The sequence below is a fragment of the Lissotriton vulgaris genome, chromosome 4_1 (assembly GCF_964263255.1).
Source record: "Lissotriton vulgaris chromosome 4_1, aLisVul1.2, whole genome shotgun sequence".
Lineage (NCBI taxonomy): Eukaryota > Metazoa > Chordata > Amphibia > Caudata > Salamandridae > Lissotriton > Lissotriton vulgaris.
In genome coordinates this window covers 1,120,290,475-1,120,302,479 of record NC_141691.1, presented here as the reverse complement: position 1 = coordinate 1,120,302,479, position 12,005 = coordinate 1,120,290,475, and positions in this window count along the sequence as shown.

The following is a 12,005-nucleotide window of genomic DNA, read 5'->3' as shown; positions in this document are numbered from 1 at the left end:
CGGACAATGGCGCCAATATAGTTAAGGCCATGAGGGACGGTAACTATTTCAGAGTGCCGTGTTTGGCGCACTGTGTAAACCTGGTTGTCCAAAAATTCTTGGGTAATAAAGGCAGTGCAGCGTACAGTGTATTGGACACCTGCCGAAAAATGTGCAAGCATTTCAGCCATTCTTTTAAGGCCCGGAAGCAGCTGAGGAGCCTGCTATATCAACGTAAAATGCCAGTGAAAGCACTCATCCAGGAGGTGGTAACACGTTGGAACTCAACCTTCTACATGCTTGAGCGTCTGTATGAGCAGTATAAGGAACTCGATCAATATTTCCTTACAGAGGGTACAGAGGAGCTGAGGATGGGTGCGGCGCAATGGAACATAGTTCAAAGCCTGACACGCATGCTTCGTCCTTTTGAGTTCTTCACGCGTGCAGTCAGCAAGGAGGACTGTAATTTGGGAAAAGCTATCCCATTGTTGTACATGCTGGAGGACCAACTGAAGGAGGTGTGTTCTGTGTTTGAAAAAGATGTAAAAAACCAAGACTCTTTTCTTCTGGCTGAGAAATTATTACAGCTCCTACAAGGTGATGAACGTCTTAAAAAGATCCACTCAGAAGAGCATTACATTTGTGCTACTATTCTGGATCCACGCTACAAAAAGGCGCTGGCAGGCCAAGCATTCTTTCCTTTTGATGATGAACATGTTCCAAAGTACAAACATTGGCTAGCCTTGTCAGCCAAGAGGTTTGAAAGAGAACGGCTGGAAATTGAAGGAAATGGCAGTACATCAGCAGGCCATCCCCAGTCAAATCAATCCTCTTCTGCACCTGTGGCTGCGGCACAAGTGACCTCTCAGCCGTTAAAGACACGGCAACCGGATCATCTGCACGAGACACAACAGAAACATTGGAGGCTGAAGAGGATTGGCTAGCTCTGCGTGGGTTTGGTTCTCAAAAGGTCAGAGGCACAGCAAGAGCTAAGCAAAGTGGAGGAACCTTGGATGAGGACCTTGAGTCGATGGTGAAGGACTATCTGAATGACTCAACAGAGGTCTATGTTAATTCTGACCCATTGGCGTATTGGCATGGGAAAAAAGAATTGTGGCCACAGCTCACCAACCTGGCTTTAAACTACTTGTCTTGCCCACTCGCAAGCGTGTCTTCTGAACGGGTTTTCAGTGCTGCTGGTGGCATTGTAACTCCCAAACGGAGCCGCCTCTCGCCCAAAAATGTGGAGAGGTTAACAATGATCAAGATGAATCAGCACCTCATACCACCAGAGTATGAGAAAGCGTGCCGGATGAAGAGGAGGTGGCCAGCAACATAGATGAGGAAATTTCTACTCTGTCAGGTGACACTGAGCTCACCCTGCCTGAATTCACAGAGTATGATGACGAAGCCTTATTCTCATTCCTGGAACGTGATACCGAGTCCTGAAAATGAGACAACGAATCAATAACTTTCTTTTTCGTCCTTATTCACTTTTATTCCTGTGTGTCTGTCTTTCTTTGTTGTGCACAGTTAATATATTTCAAACTTTAATCAGATAATCACAAAAACAAGCCCATCAGCAGAACTGTCTTCACTGGTTTGCTAATTGATTTGAATTTGCCTAAGTCTGCATTCCTCAGGTTCACAAGTTCAGAAGGACATGCTCCTCTATCCTCCTCCTCCAGACTCCTATTTCCATCAAAACCAGAGGGCTGGTTTACGCCCAATGAAGAAAGACTCAGCACTTGTGGGGGTGTTGTTGTACCTCTTTGCAGGTGAGTTGACGGCTCTGGGACCATTGTTGGGAAGCTCTAATACCGGATAAAAGTGGTTTAGACCAAATCCCAGGCGGAATTTTTTTTGTGTTTTTGATGACTTGCTTGCCTTTGAGGTGCTCTTAGGGGGGGTTCCGTCTGTTTGTGGGTGAGTTTCGGGGTCTGGGAGCACTGCTGGGCCACTCTAATCTTGATTGCATTTGCTTTTCAGGAAATCCGTGGTGGCAACCCCGACTTATGGCCTAGCAACGCAGCGCGTTTGGACCGAAGGCCGAGAAATATTGCAAGTATGAGATTTTTCTTTTGGCCTGTTTGGGGGTGTTATGCTTCCTGGCGGGTGGGTTGGCGGGTCTTGGGGCATTCCTGGGAAGGTCTAATACCGGGTAGAAGTGGTTGGGACAAAATCCAGGCCGATTTTTTTTGGGCTATTTCTGATATTTTGCTCAATGTAGCGTTTTCGGAGGACTGTTTGGGGGGCTTCCTGGTGTTTGTGGGTGGGTTTCGGGGTCTGGGAGCACTGCTGGGACACTCTAATCTTGATTGCATTTGCTTTTCAGGAAATCCGTGGTGGCAACCCCGACTTATGGCCTAGCTACGCAGCGCGTTTGGACCGAAGGCCGAGAAATATTGCAAGTGTGAGATTTTGCTTTTGGCCTGTTTGGGGGTGTTATGCTTCTTGGCGGGTGGGTTGGCGGGTCTTGGGGCATTTCTGGGAAGGTCTAATACCGGGTAGAAGTGGTTGGGACAAAATCCAGGCCGATTTTTTTTTGGCTATTTCTGATATTTTGCTCAATGTAGCGTTTTTGGGGGCCTGTTTGGGGGGCTTCCTGGTGTTTGTGGGTGGGTTTCGGGGTCTGGGCGCACTGCTGGCTATATATACTTTACTTTGCAAGAGGTTTGAAGCAAATCCATGGTGGCAGAGGGGAGTTAGGGCCTAGCTGCAGAGCGCGCGCGGAGTGATTTGGGAAATTTGGGAAAAACTGACAAAGTCCCCATTTTTGTACTTTTGCTCTTTGGCTGTTTGGGGGTCTTCTACTCGTTTTCTCCTGGGTTGACGGCTCTGGGGCCATTGCTGGGAAGCTCTAATACCGGATAAAAGTGGTTTGGACCAAATCCCAGGCGGAAATTTTTTTGTGTTTTTGATGACTTGCTTGCCTTTGAGGTGCTTTTAGGGGGGGTTCCGTCTGTTTGTGGGTGAGTTTCGTGGTCTGGGAGCACTGCTGGGACACTCTAATCTTGATTGCATTTGCTTTTCAGGAAATCCGTGGTGGCAACCCCTACTTATGGCCTAGCTACGCAGCGCGTTTGGACCGAAGGCCGAGAAATATTGCAAGTATGAGATTTTGCTTTTGGCCTGTTTGGGGGTGTTATGCTTCTTGGCCGGTGGGTTGGCGGGTCTTGGGGCATTCCTGGGAAGGTCTAATACCGGGTAGAAGTGGTTGGGACAAAATCCTCGCGGAAAAGCGTTTTGGCACTTTTTGTAACTTAGGGTTCGTTAGGGTTAGCCCTCGCAGCAGGATTGCATGTGTTTCGGGGTGTTCTAGATTTTTGCAACTGAGTTCTGGGGTCTTAGAGCACTCGTGAGAATGTGTAATTTTGGTTGCAAGTCATTTGAAGAAAATCCATGGTGGGAAAGGGGGGATTTGGCATAGTTAAAGAAAGCCTTTGCCACTATTCTTAACTTAGGGTTTGTTAGGGTTAGCAGTATTTCTATTGCATGTGTTTGAGTGGGGGGGATTTCGAGTTTTGGAGCGATGCTGGCTATGGATATTTTTGCTTGGTTGCTTGCAAGTGGTTTGAATGCAATCCACGGTGGGTAAGGGGTTAATTAGTAAGGGGGTACTTCGGCCTACTTTTACTTTCAAAGTAAGTTTTGTCACCAGTTTTCTGCTAGGCCTCGTTTTTTGAGATTTGATTGGGGGTCTTCTACATTTTTGCGACTGGCTTTAGTAAGGGTCTGGGTGGGAGCACTGCTAGGAAGATCTAATTTTGTTCTAAAACACAGTTTACAGTACACCTAGCTTGAGGGGAAAGATCCGCTACATTAATTTGCCCCTACTTATTTATCCTTCAAAAGGTGACTCAGACAGAGTACGCACTTTCAAAAATATTGTACTGTCTACTAGGAAAATCAAAGTGTGACTTTTTGCACTCCACAGCCTACATACCTTATATTTATTTGTCAGTGGTGTTGTAATATTATATCACTTCCTGTTTTTCGTTGAATAATTACAGGCCGGGTTTCAGTCTCTGCAATGGGGAAAAAAGGATGGAGTCAGGCTTCACATTAGCGAGCCACAATTCAGCATCAGGCAGGCAGTGGACAGGGTGTCTTCTGGTGACCAACATCGATGGACGAAAAGTCGGCTGCAATGGAGGAGTGCCGCTAATAAGAGGATTTTTTTTCTGCAGGCAACTTACTTACCACTTCCAACAGGACAACTACAACAACATAGATACAGTATCCCTTGCCTTTTTCTCTGACTGTGACTGCATTTCTTGGATCTCTCTCTGCTTCTAAATTGATCCCTTAACACATCACTTAGTCCACTCCACTATCACATCTGCACCACACATAGTCATTTGTAAGTGCTCCTACGTAATTCGCAAGTCGCAGCACGCCCCAGCCCGTAGAGGACTGGGATGGCCCCAATGATGAAGCATGTCACCAAGGGGCAACCCTGGTGAGTGAGGGGACACCTAGAAAAAAAGCAATTTCTCCTTTTCTATCTACTATACCTTCCAGACCAACCCCATTGAGTGTTGTTGTGAATGGATTTATAGTGACCAGCAAGGCTCTCAGGTATCTGGCTACAGAGACCTTATGTTGAATATAGTTATCAATAATTCCACACAGGCCCTGTACTGTCGCATTCTTTCTTCCACAGTTGTTGAAAGTACTAAATGCTAGCTCTGGACCTTCTCCCTTTTTCTTTTGTAGAAGGGGTTGGTTTTCTAGAATTAGTGGCAGCGCTCTGCCCTAAATGGAAGGTTCCTAGCCGGTTCTATTTTGCCCGAGTTGCGGTTCCAGCACTACATGAAGATGTTCTGAAGGTGATTGGGGCAGCTTTGCAGAAGAGTGCTGTTCACACTATACATATGACAACAGACATGTGGACCAGTGGCGCAGGCGCTGATTACATGTGCATCACTGCACACTGGGTCTCTTTTTCAGGGGCTAAAGCAAAGCTAAACACAGGTGTTGACACGGACATTGTTTTTAAAGCTGCTCGGAAACATGCAACACTAGCCATGTTTGGTTTGGAGAAACGTCACACAGCAGAAAACATTTTGGATGTCTTTAACACAAAGGTCCTTAACTGGCTGTCCCCACTAAAACGCCAGGTTGGTTATGTTTCCACGGACAATGGCGCCAATATAGTTAAGGCCATGAGGGACGGTAACTATTTCAGAGTGCCGTGTTTGGCGCACTGTGTAAACCTGGTTGTCCAAAAATTCTTGGGTAATAAAGGCAGTGCAGCGTACAGTGTATTGGACACCTGCCGAAAAATGTGCAAGCATTTCAGCCATTCTTTTAAGGCCCGGAAGCAGCTGAGGAGCCTGCTATATCAACGTAAAATGCCAGTGAAAGCACTCATCCAGGAGGTGGTAACACGTTGGAACTCAACCTTCTACATGCTTGAGCGTCTGTATGAGCAGTATAAGGAACTCGATCAATATTTCCTTACAGAGGGTACAGAGGAGCTGAGGATGGGTGCGGCGCAATGGAACATAGTTCAAAGCCTGACACGCATGCTTCGTCCTTTTGAGTTCTTCACGCGTGCAGTCAGCAAGGAGGACTGTAATTTGGGAAAAGCTATCCCATTGTTGTACATGCTGGAGGACCAACTGAAGGAGGTGTGTTCTGTGTTTGAAAAAGATGTAAAAAACCAAGACTCTTTTCTTCTGGCTGAGAAATTATTACAGCTCCTACAAGGTGATGAACGTCTTAAAAAGATCCACTCAGAAGAGCATTACATTTGTGCTACTATTCTGGATCCACGCTACAAAAAGGCGCTGGCAGGCCAAGCATTCTTTCCTTTTGATGATGAACATGTTCCAAAGTACAAACATTGGCTAGCCTTGTCAGCCAAGAGGATTGAAAGAGAACGGCTGGAAATTGAAGGAAATGGCAGTACATCAGCAGGCCATCCCCAGTCAAAACAATCCTCTTCTGCACCTGTGGCTGCGGCACAAGTGACCTCTCAGCCGTTAAAGACACGGCAACCGGATCATCTGCACGAGACACAACAGAAACATTGGAGGCTGAAGAGGATTGGCTAGCTCTGCGTGGGTTTGGTTCTCAAAAGGTCAGAGGCACAGCAAGAGCTAAGCAAAGTGGAGGAACCTTGGATGAGGACCTTGAGTCGATGGTGAAGGACTAGATTTTTGCAACTGAGTTCTGGGGTCTTAGAGCACTCGTGAGAATGTGTAATTTTGGTTGCAAGTCATTTGAAGAAAATCCATGGTGGGAAAGGGGGGATTTGGCATAGTTAAAGAAAGCCTTTGCCACTATTCTTAACTTAGGGTTTGTTAGGGTTAGCAGTATTTCTATTGCATGTGTTTGAGTGGGGGGGATTTCGAGTTTTGGAGCGATGCTGGCTATGGATATTTTTGCTTGGTTGCTTGCAAGTGGTTTGAATGCAATCCACGGTGGGTAAGGGGTTAATTAGTAAGGGGGTACTTCGGCCTACTTTTACTTTCAAAGTAAGTTTTGTCACCAGTTTTCTGCTAGGCCTCGTTTTTTGAGATTTGATTGGGGGTCTTCTACATTTTTGCGACTGGCTTTAGTAAGGGTCTGGGTGGGAGCACTGCTAGGAAGATCTAATTTTGTTCTAAAACACAGTTTACAGTACACCTAGCTTGAGGGGAAAGATCCGCTACATTAATTTGCCCCTACTTATTTATCCTTCAAAAGGTGACTCAGACAGAGTACGCACTTTCAAAAATATTGTACTGTCTACTAGGAAAATCAAAGTGTGACTTTTTGCACTCCACAGCCTACATACCTTATATTTATTTATCAGTGGTGTTGTAATATTATATCACTTCCTGTTTTTCGTTGAATAATTACAGGCCGGGTTTCAGTCTCTGCAATGGGGAAAAAAGGATGGAGTCAGGCTTCACATTAGCGAGCCACAATTCAGCATCAGGCAGGCAGTGGACAGGGTGTCTTCTGGTGACCAACATCGATGGACGAAAAGTCGGCTGCAATGGAGGAGTGCCGCTAATAAGAGGATTTTTTTTCTGCAGGCAACTTACTTACCACTTCCAACAGGACAACTACAACAACATAGATACAGTATCCCTTGCCTTTTTCTCTGACTGTGACTGCATTTCTTGGATCTCTCTCTGCTTCTAAATTGATCCCTAGAAAAAAAGCAATTTCTCCTTTTCTATCTACTATACCTTCCAGACCAACCCCATTGAGTGTTGTTGTGAATGGATTTATAGTGACCAGCAAGGCTCTCAGGTATCTGGCTACAGAGACCTTATGTTGAATATAGTTATCAATAATTCCACACAGGCCCTGTACTGTCGCATTCTTTCTTCCACAGTTGTCGAAAGTACTACTTACTTTTCACTGACATGCATGCAGTAGTGCATGCACTTTCAAAGATTGATGGATAGGTTTCTACCCAAATAATTGTTTATGTTCAATTGTTTGTCTATGCTGTGCTTTTTTTACAGGGTGTCTTCTGGTGACCAACATCGATGGACGAAGCGTCGGCTGCAATGGAGGAGTGCCGCTAATAAGAGGATTTTTTTTCTGCAGGCAACTTACTTACCACTTCCAACAGGACAACTACAACAACATAGATACAGTATCCCTTGCCTTTTTCTCTAACTGTGACTGCATTTCTTGGATCTCTCTCTGCTTCTAAATTGATCCCTTAACACATCACTTAGTCCACTCCACTATCACATCTGCACCACACATAGTCATTTGTAAGTGCTCCTACGTAATTCGCAAGTCGCAGCACGACCCAGCCCGTAGAGGACTGGGATGGCCCCAATGATGAAGCATGTCACCAAGGGGCAACCCTGGTGAGTGAGGGGACACCTAGAAAAAAAGCAATTTCTCCTTTTCTATCTACTATACCGGCCAGACCAACCCCATTGAGTGTTGTTGTGAATGGATTTATAGTGACCAGCAAGGCTCTCAGGTATCTGGCTACAGAGACCTTATGTTGAATATAGTTATCAATAATTCCACACAGGCCCTGTACTGTCGCATTCTTTCTTCCACAGTTGTTGAAAGTACTACTTACTTTTCACTGACATGCATGCAGTAGTGCATGCACTTTCAAAGATTGATGGATAGGTTTGTACCCAACGATTTGTTTATGTTCACAATTGTTTGTCCATGCTGTGTTATTTTTTCTTGTCTCCCAAAACCTTTCCCAAAAACCCCCGTACCCATCCATTTTTCAAACCCTAACCCTCTTCCCCCGGGCTGTGTGGTTTTGATTGATGTGTGACTAAATTACAGCAATAAATCCACACACTTGCTGGGGAGGATAAGGTGATAGCAACAGGCTGGTGAAGAAATCCGAGGATATATTCTTACTCTGCTTGACAAAGACCCATGGCTAATGTCAAAGAACTTCAACCGAATTAGTAGTTATACTTTACCATTTGTTAGGCTACAATGTGGCACTGTTCTAGTGTACTTCTGTCACCTGCTATATTCTCTATTGTACCGTTGAATTGCTCAGGAGGACAAACCAGATTTAATTTTCTTTTTTTTCATAGGCATGCAACTGCCACTGTGTCATACCACTAGTACCACCGCTATGAGGAAATTTTATCCGACCAAGATTGCCAACCTTATTCGCTGTTTCCTGTGGAGCCAGCCCTGGGTCTAGCCCTACTTTCAAACACAAATTACAGGTAAGATAAGCGTTTGGTGGTTTGGGGGTATAATGGAGTATTAGTAGGAGAGACGAGAGACTGACGGTAGTACTACTAAAGTCCTAGGACTCTTGGATTCACTTCACTTACTCTGTGAGAGGCACTTAGTGTTGAAAACATTTGGGCATTTACACTTAAAGGAAGAAAATGGAACTAAACTTTCAGGAAAACAAAGTCACTGTTAAACCCCCACCCACCAGGCAAGCAGTAAGAAACGGGTATGCTCAGATAAAGTTTGAAAAAGTATATTTATATCCCTAACAAAATAATCTCCCGCAAGACCCTCCCTAACCCCAACGATTGTCCTTCAAAAGTCCCCAAAAACCCAACTCCCAATTCCCACCCCCCAAAAGTCTCTAAAAAAGGGGCAAGGGACACTATGGGTGGATGCTGTCTACTTTTTGGGCCAGGGCATTATGCTCCTGGCGGAGCAAGGCGTGCTCTACGCGGAGCCCCTCCAACACGTTTGAAAAGTGGTGGAGCTCCTGCTGGAGGCGGGACACCATCAGGGTACTGCGGCGCAGGCGTGCCTTCACTGCCTTGCAGGTGCAACGGCTGTGAGAGGAAGCTGTTGTCCTTGCTACTCGGCGGTGGCGTTTGGCTTTGGCAGCCCGGCTCAGTCTGGGTGGACCACTGTGCTGGGTAGCAGCCCGTGGGGGCACGGAGGCCGATGCAGACGACGTTGTTGTTGTGGTCGACTGCACACTTTCTTCGTCCTCCAGGGCCACCAGCCGCCGATATTCGGCCACAGTGGCATCGATCCTCCATTGCCGGGCCGCTCTAGCCAGCTCCTTCCTCCTTGTTCGTTTGGAAGGAGAATCTATATGAAGAAAGAAAGACATAGTCTGTAACCAATGCTCTTTAAGATTAACTTAATCATTCAGCAGAAATGTGTGTTGCAGTACAACTAGCAACTTGCAAGCGCATTACATAACTATTGAGGCCAGTATCTATCTAACCTCACACTTCTTCATCCTTGCTCTAACATTAGTGGGAGTTTAAGGAACAAATTCTACGAGCACTATGGACTTCCATTGGAGTCGACTATGAAAGTACACCAGTCTTATTCTTCTTCTTGTCTCTTGTTTAGGAAAATTGGTACGTTATCTTCTGCAAGCCGACATAATGCCAGCGCAGTAAACTTGCACCTGAGAAAAAGAGACGCACGCCATGATGAGTGACCTAGACTTGCGTTGCATTACTGTACCTGTCCAGTACATGCAGGTGGTGAAGCTCTTACTTTTCTATTACGGGTGGCACTGAGAATACTCTGTTACAACTCAAGGGCTACTGCTTAATTAATTTAACTTTCACCCTACAGTGGAAATGAGTACTAGAAATGGAAAATTGAAGAAGATAAATAATCTGATTATCTATCACTTCACATGGGATGTTTTTGCTTATATATGGGATGACTTTAGGTGCTTTGCTTTTTATTGAGTGACCAGTGATACATCCACACATGAATGACTGAGTACTACTAAACTTATTAAGAGAGGTAGGGAGTGGCCACCGTAATAACCGGATCTATGCTGTGCTTGCAATACAAAATACTGCTACTATTGATGGTAGTATTTGGACAAAATTAAAACTTCTTTTCCTTGCCTTTCCTACACTGGAACGGACGTGCGGGTGCAGTGTTACATGCTCTTCAAAGTTACACTTAGTTCATCCACTGACCGTCTACTCTCTCTAGATCATGGGTACTCACAAACTTTCTCTCAGGGGCTAAATTTACAGTGTAGTTTGTGGCCGAAGGCTGCACTGGTGGGGGCGGAGTCAGAGGGGGCGGGGCTAAAGCAAAACTAAAACTTGTGACCATGAGGTTGCACACAGGTCCCTGCAGCAGATGCCTTCATCCACTGAGCCACCAGACCCAGCATTTACATACATCTCTCTCACTCATGCTCTCCCTCCTGCCCTCCCTCTCCATCTCTCTCTCCCTCCTGCCCTCCCTCTCCCTCCCCCTCTGTCATCTCACTGTGTGTGTGTCTGTCTGTGTCAGCCTTCAGCCCGGGCTGAGACAGCTTCCTCAACGCGCACACACAGACAGCCACACCAAAGTACTTAACAGGTCTTTAAAAGACCATTAAGATATTATTGAGGCTTTGTTTGTTGTAGCGCCCCTGCATCTCCACCCTGACAATCACTGCTTGCCCGGCCCCACAGAGCAGAGGCTTTGTTCTATTTCACCTCTTTGTGGCCCTGCATCTCCACTCTGCTATGTGGGGGCCGGGGGAGCAGTGATTGTCTGCAAGGTCTGCACACCGCCAAGGAAGGCTTGCCGGGCCGCCACCGGCCCGCGGGCCGTACTATGAGTACCCCTGCTCTAGATACACATATGCTATCTAAGAGTCAGATAGTAGCATGATCCAGGTATATGGACACATACAGTTTCTGTGTCACCCACCCAGGCTGTTGTCCTTCCACCAATCATTGCTTCATCATTCACCCAGCCATGCATCTCATATTCTTTCCTTCCCAGCCACGTCTTCAATCTCAATAAGTAAGGGATATATAAGAGCTTACCTCTGCCCGCCACCACCACCGTCTGAACTCTCACAGCCGGCACTGGAACCGCCGCATCCTCCCCTGAGGAATTGCCCTCCGCCTCCGTGTCGAGCACCACCACCTCCACGTTGGCCCCGCCACAAGATGTTCCACCTACAAAGTACATTTAAGAATGTTAGAATAAACCACTCACTAGTATTTGGTCTAGGAATGAAGACATGTGAAAACAATGTAATGCAGCACTTTTTGGCACAACTGATGAAGGCTGGCTTTTTAACACGCACCATTTTTTTCCACACAGACAGAAGATGGACTTCTAACAACAAGATCAAGTTGAAACAAGGTGAGAGCTCGGCTCGACCACAAGAAATGTCTTCAATTAATCGTCAGCACTAACCACTTTTACATTCTCAGTTAAACGTTTCGTTTTTTTATTATGACTTCATTTTAATAAATGTGTTTACTTTTAATAAAGCTTTTAAACTTAGAGAGACTCTGTGTTTTTTGGTCCAGAGTGACTAGAGTGACTGAGCGAAAGGTTTTGCAATTTTGCAAGCATGAGTCCATGCCTCTGACACTTCTTGACTCTGACTCCGTACTCTTCAGCTACGTTGGATAATAATCATCATTGGGGATCAATGATCGATTAATTCGGGAGGTAAATGACTGTGCCACACTATGTAGTCAGTCAGTAAGGACATTGGGGGTTCAAAGTCTGTTATCACAGAGGTATGTGGAAACTCTAACAGCGCCTACTTTAATTGATAAGCAATGCACTATTTATTGTCCATAGTTCTGTTTCTGCAGAAGAATTGTCCGCAC